The 13,494-nt window shown below is 38.8% G+C and overlaps 1 protein-coding gene across 11 annotated transcripts in view; it reads right to left on the bottom strand.

Annotated features, from left to right (window-relative positions):
* Nucleotides 1-13,494, bottom strand: part of TTC39B (tetratricopeptide repeat domain 39B) — a 191,447-nt gene that overhangs the window by 69,727 nt on the left and 108,226 nt on the right. The window contains exon 1 of one of the 11 annotated variants that reach the window (XM_009456327.5): nucleotides 7,472-7,523. The exons of 9 other annotated variants lie outside the window; for them this stretch is intronic. The gene's annotated coding sequence lies outside the window, so the exon portion shown is untranslated. Of the gene's footprint in view, nucleotides 1-7,360; nucleotides 7,452-7,471; nucleotides 7,524-13,494 lie in introns of those variants that run through there. One more of the 11 variants, XM_009456326.5, reaches the window with a different exon arrangement.

Genomic DNA, 13,494 nt, shown 5'->3' with positions numbered 1-13,494 from the left:
AGTGAGCTGTGATCATGTCACTACACTCCAACCTGGGTGACAGAGCAAGACCCTAGCTCAAAAAGAAAGAAAGAAAGAAAGAAGAATTGGAAGAAAGCAGAGAAAAGAAAGGAATATGAAAGCTCCATTCACTAGAAAGATTTTGGTTCATCCTTCTAGACCACCTTCTCTGGAGCAAAATCCTATTCTCAAATGACTCAGAAAATACATAATAATGTATATACATAGAATAATAAAACAAATAAAGCAAAATGTTAAAACTGAATTAAGGGCATTCAGAAGTTCTCTGTGTTATTCTTGTACTTTTTCTGTAAGTTTGGAATTATCACAAAACAAAAATGTTTTTTTAAAAGACTGCTTATTGGCATGATGATCCTGTAACAAAGGGCAGAGACAGTGATTAAATGTGAGTGGCCGCTGGATCTCAGGAACCAGTGGGCCAACCAATGCCAGTGGAGAATGCCAAGCCCTTGGGCCACGGACACACCAACAGTCCAGAAATCCTTTGGTGGCAGAGGCAACAAGGAGAGAGGCCAATGCAAAGACAACAGGATGGGGCCCTCTACCAGGCAACAGCCCCCAGACAGGGGCCATCCGTACACCACCTCTTCCTGCACCCAACGCCACGTCAGAAGGAGGAGAGAGAGGGGAAACCTTTTAAGAAGGAAGATATAAGCCTGATACAGAGTTTAAGTTTTTACTTAACTGGGCATTTACCCCTCCCACATCTCCCAGAAAACCTGAGTCACTCCAAAACAGACTGCTGGAAATTTGAACAGATGATGTAATTTTTAATTGACCACTTAATGTGCTTTTCTGTCCCCAATGGGGATGAAAGTTCCAGAGTAAAGGAGAACAGTTGAAAAGAATACAAGTAGATTTTCACATAAAATACAAAGCATGATTCAGACCCTACTCATTAAGGGGCAGAGCAAGATGGCAGAATATAAGGCTCCACTGGTCATCGCCCCTGCAAGGAAACCAATTTAACAACTGTCTACAGAAAAAAAGCACTTTAGTAAGAACCAAAAATCAGGTGAGCACTCATAGTACCTGGCTTTAACTTCATGTCAAAGATGCTACTCACTAAGAAAATGGAAAGCAGGCTGGGTACAGTGCCTCACACCTGTAATCCCAGTGTTTTGGGAGGCTGAGGCAGGAGGATCACTTGAGCCCAGGACTTCTAGACCAGCCTGGGCAACATAGCAGTAGCCCATCTCTACAAAAAAATAAAAAATTGGACGTATGTAGTGGCATACACCTGCAGTCTTAGCTACTCGGGAGGCTGAGAGGACAGCCTGAGCCCAGGAGTTCAAAGCTGCAGTGGGCAGCACTGTGCAGTGCACAGGCTGTCGCCCAGGGTGGAGTCTCTAAAAACATTTTCTTTTCATTTAAAAAAAATTTTAGAAAGGAAATGGAAGGTAGTGCTTGCTATCTCTTTCAGCAAAAGAAACTACTCCAACAGCTGCTGTTTTCCTTGCCCATAGTCATAGCAAATTACTGACCAACTTGGAAACTTAGAACCAGAGCCTGTATCTTTTCAAATTCTTTCCTTAGGCAAGCAAATCAGACTCCTTCACATTATTTAAAACAAACAACAATGGAATGTTGGATTGGCAAGAGATAGGCACAGCTCCTGTTTCATTTTGCTAGTTCTCTTTGCTGATTTTTTAAATTAAAAACAAACAAAAATCCTTTCCCTATTGGAGGGTTCTCTTATTTCTGACTGAAAACTTCTTACCTAATCTATGAATTATCTTCTCTTACCACATGACTGGAGCGTGATTTAGGAGAGGGCATGCTGGGACACATAGCAGTCCACTGTGTTTCTGTCCTAGGTACGCCAGTCACTGGCGGGCAGTGTGGCTTTGCGCCACTCCCTCACCTCAGTGGGTCTCAGTGTCCCTATCTGCAAAAGCAAAGCAGCAATAACAACACCTGCCCTATGTCCCTCCCAGAGATACCACGAGGAAAGAACGTGCTCCATTTTGTAAAATTACTTTTTAAACTGAAACATCACATAAATGCAAGGGAATGAAGTGGTGCTGATGTTATTAGAGGAGTTATGGGAGCCAAGAACTTCCCATTAGACAGACCATTATATTCCTGCTATTCAGCAGTTCTGCTTAATGCTTCCTGCAGTCATGGGGCAGAGGCCACTGAGGCAGCATTTGCCATTTGCATTGCATTGCTCCACGTTGGAATGCAGATATTTTCAGATGTAGAGCAAATGCAGGTTTTCAGTGGGACACTGAATGGGGTGGACATTGTCTTTTCTTTTAAAATATCACCATCTAAAACAAAGAGTAACAAAGTTTTTCTAAAGACTATTCTGACAACAAGTTTTCCTTTTATTTGCCTCATGATCCATGAGAGGAAGAAAAAAAATAAGGCTTCCAAAAAGTCATTTTCTCAGGCTAGATAGTATGTTTCTTCGCTGGGTTCTCTGGTTGGAGTTTACAACTCATAGTATAATTATTGGTCTACTTTTCAATTACAGTGAGTAGCTTATGAGCTTCTTAAGAACAGGAACTATCTGTTTCTTAATCCAGATATGTTCACTGACTGCTTGATGAATGAATGACATTCTTCCTGATGCAATTAGCCCCTTGCATCAAATTCAGTCTTCCTACTTGGCATTTTATGTCACATATGTAGATCATGAAAAGCACCCATGAATATTTCATCACAGAAACCTTCATTCACAAACAAGCAGCTTTCAGCAAATATAAGGGCTCTCCCTACAAATATCTATTAGTAGGAAAAACAAACAACACTGAAGAAGGAGCATATAAATATTCAAGTAATTAAACTCTAGAGTTTTTCTTTAGTTCTTCAATATCTGGCTGTTTCCATAGTTAATGTGCTGTATTTATTCAGCCTGTGGTATCAAGCAGGCATATGAAATGGTTTTGCTATACAGGGATGCTATTACTTTAAAAAACAAAAACAAAAACACCTAAGCTAATATTAAGGAGGGGTGATGGCAAATAAACGCTATACATTGGGTCCTGGATTGCTGGAATGAAGGGCTCAAATTCTGTCCCAACTACTAACTAAGAAAACAATGACTACAGCCCCAAACCACAAGAGAAATTCAAGTCTTGGTTTCATACTTTCCTGCTTTCTAAATTACAGCCACCTATAATGACTCAAAATAAAATATTCTATAACCCATTAATCTAAAATGATCACCAAAGAAATCCATTCATACCACTTGGTCACTAAAGACTTTCCACACCTGTAGACTGATGAAACATCAAAAGAAAAGTAAACCATGCATGAAATTCACATCAAACTCATGTTCTGTTTGGTCTTCTGCAATTACCACCTAAATTTCTCTGGCTAAGTCAGAGAACTTGGGTAGAATGGCACTGTTAAGTCATTTCTTACCCAAATAAATCACCAGGCCGGGTGCGGTGGCTCACACCTGTAATCTTAGCACTTTGGGAGGCCGAGGTGGGCAGATCACCTGAGGTCAGGAGTTCGAGACCAGCCTGACCAACATGGAGAAACCCTGTGTCTAATAAAAATACAAAATTAGCTGGGCATGGTGGCACATGCCTGTAATCCTGGCTACTAGGGAGTCTGAGGCAGGAGAATCGCTTGAACCTGGGAGGCAGAGGTTGTGGTGAGCCGAGATCGCGCCATTGCACTCCAGCCTGGGCAACCAGAGTGAAAGGAAACTCCGTCTCAAAAAATAAATAGATAAATAAATCACCAGAGTCACATAACATTTTGGTTAATGTCTTGATGTTAGTCTGCAGAAGGGTCTTTCATTAAGGTGAGGAGACTCACCTTAACAAAAATTCAAATCTAACTCTTGGGGTTTTAGTTGAGGAGTTTAAGGTGTATGACTTAGCTGGAAATAGAGAGAAGGACAGAGACCAAAAATTTGGCAAGGTAGATTATAAATGGCCACAAATTCTTTGTCACCCTTCCTGTCAAGAAGTGAGGTCTATGGCCCCACTTCTTGAATCGAGGTGGTCTCTGTGACTACTTGACCAATACAACACTGTGTTAGTTTGGGGTCCAAATCTTAAAGACTAGCAGTTGCTACTTCTTGTCATTTGGAATACTAAAGCTTAGAACCACATTGCCATGCTGTGAGGAAGCTCAAGCAACAACATGGAGAAGAACAAAGCCCCTGACAACAGTTCTAGCTAAATTCCCAGCTGACAACCAATACTAACTGGCCAGCCAGGTAAGTGAACCATCATAGCAATGGCTCCTCCAGCTCCAGGTGAGCCACCCCAGGTGATTCCAAGTGGGCAGAGATGAGTCATTTCCTCTGAGACCTGCATAAATTTCAGATTTATAAGCAAATAAATGATTGTTATTGTTTTAAGTCTACTAAGCAATGTGGTGATTTGTTACACAGCTATTGATATGCAGCATAGGAAACATTAATAGAAGAATAACATTACTGCATCATGAGATGGAAATGACCCATTTGCACTCTTGGCTGACCAGACAAAACTAGAAATAGTGTCCAGTTTTGGTTGTAACCATCTAGAAACTATGACAGGTCAAATTCAAAGAGATCAGAATGGAGAGAAGCATGAAATATGTCACAGGAGAGAGAAGTGACATAACTGAGGATGTGTAGCTTGGATATACGAAGATCCACCAGGGACCGGTAGGGAGAATATTTTACATATCTGAAAGACTACTTTGTAAAAACACTAGAGTGGTTTTATCTTAAGATCAGTGGGTAGGAGGCTGTAGAGAGGTAAAGTTCATCTTAGATAAGGAAGACTTCATTCTAAGGAAGAACATTCTAACAGTCATTCAGAAAGGAAATGGACAAATGGCCTTTAGAATCAAGATGTGCTATAATATCACTCCTGAAAAGTTACTCCCTACCCTCAATTTTCAAATTTGCAAGAATTCCAACTCATTACAGGAGACAAGTCCTGTGTACAACTCTGAACATGGCAGCCCTATAGGGAATTGCTGATGTTGGTGAACAGCATTCTGGACCTAAAATTCAAGAAACCCTTGATTTTTCCATTAGCATTCCTCTTCTAGGATGTATGTTTTCCACGTTCCTTAACTGGCCTGCCACTGAAGCATAATCTGCCCATAAGTGCAATCCTGTCCTTTCTAAAGTGAACCAAAGACATAAATGTATATGTGCTGTTAACAAGTGGAAAGCAAGTGCAAAATATTAGGAAGACCTCTGGGCAGGAGGCAAAAAAAAACTAAGCATTTTCCTGTTTCATAATAGCATGATATTTAGGAGTGCACTGTGGCTTTAGGAGAAAAAAGAAGAAGAAAAATGAAAAAAAAAAAAAAAAAAAAAAAAAGGAGGGGGCTCCCCCAACCAACCTATGACTAAGGGACATAATCCAGCAGCTTCAAGGAGCACAGACTTGCCAACTTTTAGCATGATGGAGTTACAAACAGCATTCTGAGGGACCCTAGGCAACTGAGTTAGTCTTTGTGCACCTCGTTTTCCTCATTTGGAAAATGGGAGCATTAAGGTCAATCAACATGGTTGCTGTTGAAGATTTTTTTTAAAAGTCAAAAACAGATTTACCATAGATACTGGGCCTGGCACAGAAGACATTTTAAAAATAATCTAGGTTGTTTCTTCTCCAGTAAAATGGGAAACTGATGACAGAATATTCTAACATAGCCAATTTCCCTTGCTCTTCCACTAAGACTATGAGCTCCTCCAAAGCAGAACCATTTCTTACTTACTGACCTAAACTCAGCACTTACTATAGCACTGACCACATGCTTGCTGAACCAGTTAACTCATTTCCAACATCTCTTTCCAGCTTAAGCATTGTAGGGATCTGTACCTTCAGATCTGGGGCAGAATTAGTTGCAGGTATTTATATGTCATATATGTTTGGCCACAAAGTACTTACACTTCTACAGGTGAAAAATCACCACAATTTTAATGAAATTAAGTAATCAGTTTTTTAATGCCTTCTTCATCTGCTAAAAATATCTGCTCCATGAGGGCAGATACAATATTTTGTTCAGCATCATATCCCCAGAGCCTGGCAAGAGCTTCGTAACAGATGTAAACATTTTTGAATGAATGAATGAATGAATGAATGAAATGAATGAACGAATATAAGATCTTTGCAAGTTTAAGTAAGGCAGAATTTCCTAATTTTAGCAATCCTTCCTAATTAAATTCAAAGTTGCTGCATTTAGGTATGACAAAATGTTTAAAAATAAAAACAGCAGATGTTTGATCTCTGGGTGGTAGAGAAAATTTCTTTTTTTAAATCCTTGATTTATTTTACCCTGCAGGAAGTCAACCAAAATACTGGCACCCAAAAAGCTCATATAATATGTCAGCCTAAGTCAAACATATTCTGCATCTACAACGATGACTGTTACCATTTGGTGTTTAAAAGTATTTTGACTACTGATCTCTGAACATATCAACTTTTAAAAATCATTTCAGCTAATGTAATTTTAAGATAAAGGAACAAAATCAGTAGCCAAATTATATGAATCCGTTCAATAATATGACTTTTATTCAACAAAGACAAATCAGGAACATATGGGGGTTATGGTGAGAATCAAAAATTAACTTATCTTTAGAGAATGCTCAAAACTCACTCACTAATTCAGCAAGGATACAATTCTAACGTCCAGGAAATTCCAAAGGGGGAAAATGGGACACGATGACTAAGGACAGATGTTTAGACTTCAGGGTCTGCGTCACAAAAAAAAAAAAAAAAAACCCAGCATTGATTCTGATGCACAATTTTAAAAGGTGGCCATACAAAGGTCACTTTTTGGTAGCTCACATTTACTGTAATCTGCTACAAAGAGACCACTAAAGCCAGCACAGCAAGGTCAGAGGTGAGGGTCTAGGACAATCAACACATGCTATTTCTGAGGACAAGCCACTTTACCAATCTCTAAGGTTCTAATTACCTTAACAAAACAAAACAAAATGCTATAAAGAAACCAGCAGAGGACATAAGACAAACAGTAAATACAAAGTGAACCAGCATCATCCTGCCATTGTTCTGCAGCAGGAGTCTCAGCCGCCCAGACGCACACCTTGCAGCAGCAATAAACCAGCCATGGCATCCCGGGAAGACCAGATCCTCCTCCGCAGCAAGTCACACTATTTTCTTCAATTTCAGCACTCACCTTAGGAAGTTTTAAAAAGGTCGGGGGAGGGTTAGAGGGGAAGCCAAGCAGGCTTGACATGAAGCTCTTAATGAAGACAATGTCATCTAACAAAAACTGCAGGCTCCAGTGAAATTTAACTGGAGTTTAAAAAATTTACATAGCCTTCCTTAAATTAAACCCTCATAGATTTAAAGAGAACATTTGAATCATAAACCCAGGAACTGCTAAATAAATATGACATACTCACAGATTTAGAGCAGCTGTAACTTTGGAGGAATGAATATAGTCCCACTATGAAGATGTCTTTCCCTCTCTTCTACCAGATTTTTTTTAAAGCCAACTAAAAGAAGAGACAAACCTCAATTTCAAAGCCAACAAAAATCCTCAATTTCTATTTTATTCCTTGGTCTCCAATGAGACTCTCAATTCTCAGGCACAAGCAAAGTAGTTGCCGAGGCAGCTGACAGCATCCCAGGGCTTTCCAGGGCAGAATTTAAGACATGTCAGTTAAAGTGGCAGCTACACTCACTGCTGTAGCGGATGCTTCTGCAGGAAGGGATGCCGGGAGATTTTTTTTCCCCCAATCTCTGCTGCAGCCTAATTCTAATCCATCACTGTTTAATTATCTAGAGAAACAGGCAAGGAAAATACAAATGGCCTGGATTTATAAAAACCACAGAATATTTTCATGATTTTTCATCTAATCCAGGGATTCATCTCCTATCTAAAAAGGGACAATTAAGAAAAAAAAAATGAATGATCCCTTTTGTCTTAAGGAAAAATGTAGGCTGTTATTGCCGACTGAGACACAGATTTTATATCATGGACTTTTAAAAAATACTAAATAAGAGAAAATCAATTTTTCCCCTAAGTCTTTAGATTAATAAACAAAAGTTAAATCAGCAAAGGGAATTAAACACATATATGACATGACAGTCATACTAACATAGTTGGAAAACTCCACTTTTAAATTGATAATTGATCAACAATATTTGAAGTGGTTTTGATGAAACTAGAAGATAGTAGGCATAGGAAATACAAGTTCAAAGACTCTAAGATAGAACATAGTTCTAAAGTTCAGCTACACTTTTTTGGTTTAAATAGATAAAAGCTCTCCTGGGGAATAAGGTGGTCATTGACTTCACAAATTTCTTATCTTGCCTCAAGGGCTCCTGCACATGCTAGAATTGAAACGTTTTTAGTATAGGACTCACTAATTTTTCTAATTAGAAAAGTAATACCAGGGCTAGGCGCAGTGGCTCATGCCTGTAATCCCAGCACTTTGGGAGGCTGAGGCGGGCAGATCACAAGGTCATGAGTTCCACACCAGCCTGGCCAATATGCTGAAACCCCATCTCTACTAAAAATACAAAAATTAGCTGGGTGTGGCGGCGCACGCCTGTAGTCCCAGCTACTCGGGAGGCTGAGGCAGAGAATCGCTTGAACCCGGGAGGTGGAGGTTGCAGTGAGCCAAGATTGCGCCACTGCACTCTGCCCTGGATGACAGAGCGAGACTCCATCTCAAAAAAACAAAAAGTAATACCAGGTAAAATATTGTGGTATTTCCAAATTATAAAATAGTAAATTCCTTGGAAAGAGCTAAAAAACAAAGAAGAAAATTAAAGACAGCCTGTAATCCCAACACTTTGGGAGGCCAAGGTGGGTGGATCATCTGAGGTTGGGAACTCGAGACCAGCCTGACCAACATGGAGAAACCCCGTCTCCTCTAAAAATACAAAATTAGCCAGGCGTGGTGGCGCATGCCTGTAATCCCAGCTACTAGGGAGGCTGAGGCAGGAGAATCACTTGAACTGGGTAGGTGCAGGTTGCGGTGAGCTGAGTAGCGCCATTGCACTCCAGCCTGGGCAACAAGAGCAAAACTCCATCTCAAAAAAAATTAAAGCCAGCCATAATCTCATAACCCAGAGATAACCACTCTTAATGTTTTGCAATAATATACTTCTAGTTTTCTTCCTCTCTATATATACACGCACACATACACACACACACACACACACACACACACACACACACACACATATATATATAGTATATATGGAGGGGACAAGACAGCTAAATGTATTTTTGATACTACTATTTTAAATTACCCTTTTCACACAGAATTGTTATGATTATTTACCCAAAAATGTACCCTATAGTTAACCACTCATATTTCTAAAAGTTCAAAAGAGCATATGCAATGACAGTCCATTTGTATCTGTATGCCTACTATGCGCCAGGCACAGGGGATATAGCAGGGAGCAGAGCCCACAAGGTCCCTGCTCCCCTGGAGCTCTCAGTCCAGTTGGGGAGCCAGATATTCACCAAACGACAGCAAATATCATGTGCGCTGTACTACAAAAGAAAACTATAGATTCTTTAGAAACATGAAAAGACCTGGTGTTGTGAAGGTCAGGCTTTTTCAAGGAAGAAAAAGAGAACTGCAAGCCCAAATGCAAAATTGTTAGTAAAGTACATTTCACACCTTCATTTTTCCATCAATATAAATATCTCTCATCTAATTTTTCTTTTTTCCTTTCAAAATTAATTAAGTCCAGCTTCCAACTACATTTTTGTGGATAATATGTAACATGTAAGAGAATAATTGATGTAATGTGTACAGATCTTAAGTATTTAATCAATTACAACATATCCTTTAAGAAATTACAAAAGGTGGGCCGGGCGCAGTGGCTCACGCCTGTAATCCCAGCACTTTGGGAGGCCGAGACGGGCGGATCATGAGGTCAGGAGATCAAGACCATCCTGGCTAACACGGTGAAACCCCGTCTCTACTAAAAATACAAAAAAATTAGCCGGCCGTGGTGGCTTATGCCTGTAATCCCAGCTACTCGGGAGGCTGAGGCAGGAGAATGGCTTGAACCTGGGAGGCAGAGGTTGCAGTGAGCCAAGATGGCGCTATGGCACTCCAGCGTGGGCAACAAGAGTGAAACTCCATCTCAAAAAAAAAAAGGATATTAGGTAAAACCTAAGGAAATCTGAACAAAGTATGGACTTTAGTTAGTGATGTGTATCCAAAATAGTTCATAAACTTTAACAAATGTACGATACTAATATAAGATACTAATCGTAGGGGGAACTAGGTATAGGGTCTGTGGGAACTCCACTACATTTTCTAGTTTTCTGTAAATCTAAAACTGTTCTTACAAAACTGTCTACTAAAAAATCATCTTTCCAAGAGTTACTTAGCTTTTTCTGATCTCTAATAAAATATATTCCATAAAAATTCTGACAATGCAAAAGTTATATAAAAGGAACTTTTCGAAAATTATAAATACCCTGTAATCTCAACACACTGAAATAATCCCAAACATACCGTATGTATGTCCTTGCACAGGCTTCATGCATACATACACAGATAAACATATGTGTATCGTTCCACCCCACATGCTATTTGATAGGTGTGGTAGTCTGAATAATGGCACCCAAGGTTATCCAGGCCTTAATACCTATGAATGGTACCTTATATGACAAAAGAGACTTTATAGATATTAGGGATCCTGAACAGAGTCATTATTGTGGGTTATTTGAGTGGGCCCTAAAGGCAATCACAAATTTCCTTACAAGAGGGAGGTAGAGAGACACAAAAAACAGAAGGTGGTGGGACCATGGAAGGAGAGTGATCTGAAGATGCTATGCTGCTGGCTTTGAAGATGCAGGATGTGGCCATGAGCCAACGAATGCAAGGAATGTAGCTATAGATACTGGAAAAGGCAAGGAAATGGATTCTCCTCTAGAATCTCTCAAGGGAGCATGGCCATGGGACACCTTGGTTTTGACCTAGTGAAACCCATTTCAGACATCTGACCTCCAGAACTGTAAGAAAATAAACCTGTATTATGTGAAAACACCAAGTTTTAATCTGTTATAGCAGCCATAGGAAATTAATATAGCAGCCTGACGGACCTGTATTTCTTCTTTTAATTGTCTGCTTATGTCCCTTTGCCAATATTATCATCAAAGTGTTCTCTTTCTGGGTCTGTTTGCAGTGTTAACCTTCTTTCATATATGTTCAAGTATTTCTCTTTGAAATGGGCTTGTAAGGGTTTTGTCATAACAATCAAAACTATCACTCTTTTTTCCTATTGGTGCCATGTTTGAAACAGACTTCTCTACCCAAAAAAAGATAGAATTATATGCCTTAATTTGCTCTTAATATTTAAACAATAACATCTCCAACTATTGTCCTTTATTACTAAGAACCATACAAAGCAACACATCCCTGCACATGTGAACCTCTCCCCTTTGCACCCTGGCCCCTGGCTCAGTGTCAACATTGAGACTTGACTGGAGAAAAAATGTGGACTCGAGACTTCCTGGACACTCCCATTCCATACCCACATCCCCTTTGTCAAGTCTGTCCCCTTAAAATAGCTTAATGCTTGATGTAAAGGATGTGTTCAATAAAGGCTTGTTAAACCTGGGGTGTCTATAAATTCATAAAACTAGCATTAAAAAAAAAAAAAGAATCATGCAATGAAGGCATCCTCTCCTTCCTTGTCCCTGTTTTGATGGAGTAGGTCTCAGAACTGAGAAATGACCAGGGATAATTTTATTTCTTAGATATTTGTTAGATTTTTTTCAATGTGTTCTTTTTTTAAATCTTTAAAAAGTGTTTTTATAGTTTAAGGTAGGCATTGTGAGACTGTATGAAACAGCTATATCAAAATGTCTTACATCATGAAAGAAATAATGCTTTTACAAAAACAGCAGTGTTCTTCAATATATTATATGTATATACTATGTTACGTTTGCTTTACACTTTGCAGTTTTACAAAATGCTTTCAAATAAATTATTTTGTAGGTTAAATACATATTACCAAATAATTTTTACTTCTATGGGATTGTCTGAAAAGGTATCCTTATACAAGTTTAGTAACTAAGTTCTGCTGAAAATACAGGACCCATCTACTGTACCGAGACAAAGAGAATGTATCGTTTAAAATACACGTTTTAAATACCAATCGCAGGCTTAATTTTCTTACAGTGATTACACAAAATTATTTTAATCAAAGCAAACTACACATTATGGGTATAATTTCTTTCAAATTAGGCCGAAATTTTTAAACGGCAAAGAATCCCTTAAGCCAATGGGAGATCTGACACACAGAACTTTATACACACACACACACACACACACACACACACACAAACACACACACTTTTTTTTTTTGGCTGCATAAAAGTCAAGTTACTCTTGCAGAAAACTTTCCTAACTACTAAAATAAATAAAAATCAAAAGCTTATAGCTGTATTGCCTACAGGGGAGACCAAAAACTATGCCCACACCTTTGAAAAGGTTAATTCATCAGAGCTATATGGAGTTTTCACATTTTTCATTCTAACTATAACATTCTGCTCATCAGGTAATTTCAAAAGACCCCTGCTGGTATGAATATTTTCATTCTAGACAATAAAAATAAAATAAATCACATAGAAATTACTTTATACAATAATAAAAGTTAGATGTAAATCCCCAAATATCTCTTCAGTTTTAGGCAATTTCAGGGTTCTTCCAATTTGTTGATGGCTATTAAGTCTTCAGACTATTTATTAGATGTGCATCATGCATGGTACTGAACTATACACTATTCAGAAATGTACCTAAACCAAATATCACTATGCCTTTGAGGAGTTCTATTCTCTGGTCGTAGAATAATGTTCCACAAGCAGAGACAAAAGGGGGAAAGAGGGAAGAAGGAAAAAGAAAGGAGACCAGAGAGGCTGATGATTTTCGGAACACAAGCAATGAAGAAGTTTGGCGCATTTCAAAAGACAAAGCTCCCAAGTATATGCTTTTGGGTGTTTTATTAGTCATCTTAGGTTCCTATTTTTATCGTGAGGTAGATGAAAAGGGAATGGATGAAGGCGTCAGAAAAAAAAAAAGGATGTCAGGTGAAACAGGGTAAAAAGTTAACAAAAGGCAATGAGCTCACTGTATCCTTTAAGATTCTGACACTCATTTATACAAACGTCAAGTGAAAAGTGAGTCAGCCCTTCAGAGAAAAATGGCAATGGAGACACCAACAATTATGGATAGTGTTTACTATGCCCAAACATTTGGACTTTATTTAATTATGTATGCATTTGAGTTTATGAACACAATCAGCCACAGTCTTTTTTTTTAACTGTGTATTCCAAAAGATCCCTTAACTAACCATTTGAATAATCACAGCAATTATCACTGTGCCCTATACTCATTAGGAACTCAATGATGGCTACATTTTTTTCTTTAATGTACTGCAAATCCTAGCAGTCTACTCTGAGGATCCACCTATATTTTCTTAATAGTACATGCTATGGTTTAATGTTTGTGTCCCTCCAAAATTCATATGTTGAAACCTAACCCCCAAAGTGATGGGG

Source organism: Pan troglodytes, chromosome 11, assembly GCF_028858775.2.
Source record: "Pan troglodytes isolate AG18354 chromosome 11, NHGRI_mPanTro3-v2.0_pri, whole genome shotgun sequence".
Classification (NCBI taxonomy): domain Eukaryota; kingdom Metazoa; phylum Chordata; class Mammalia; order Primates; family Hominidae; genus Pan; species Pan troglodytes.
The sequence above is the reverse complement of the archived record's forward strand: the minus strand, read 5'-3'. Positions and strand labels throughout refer to the sequence as shown.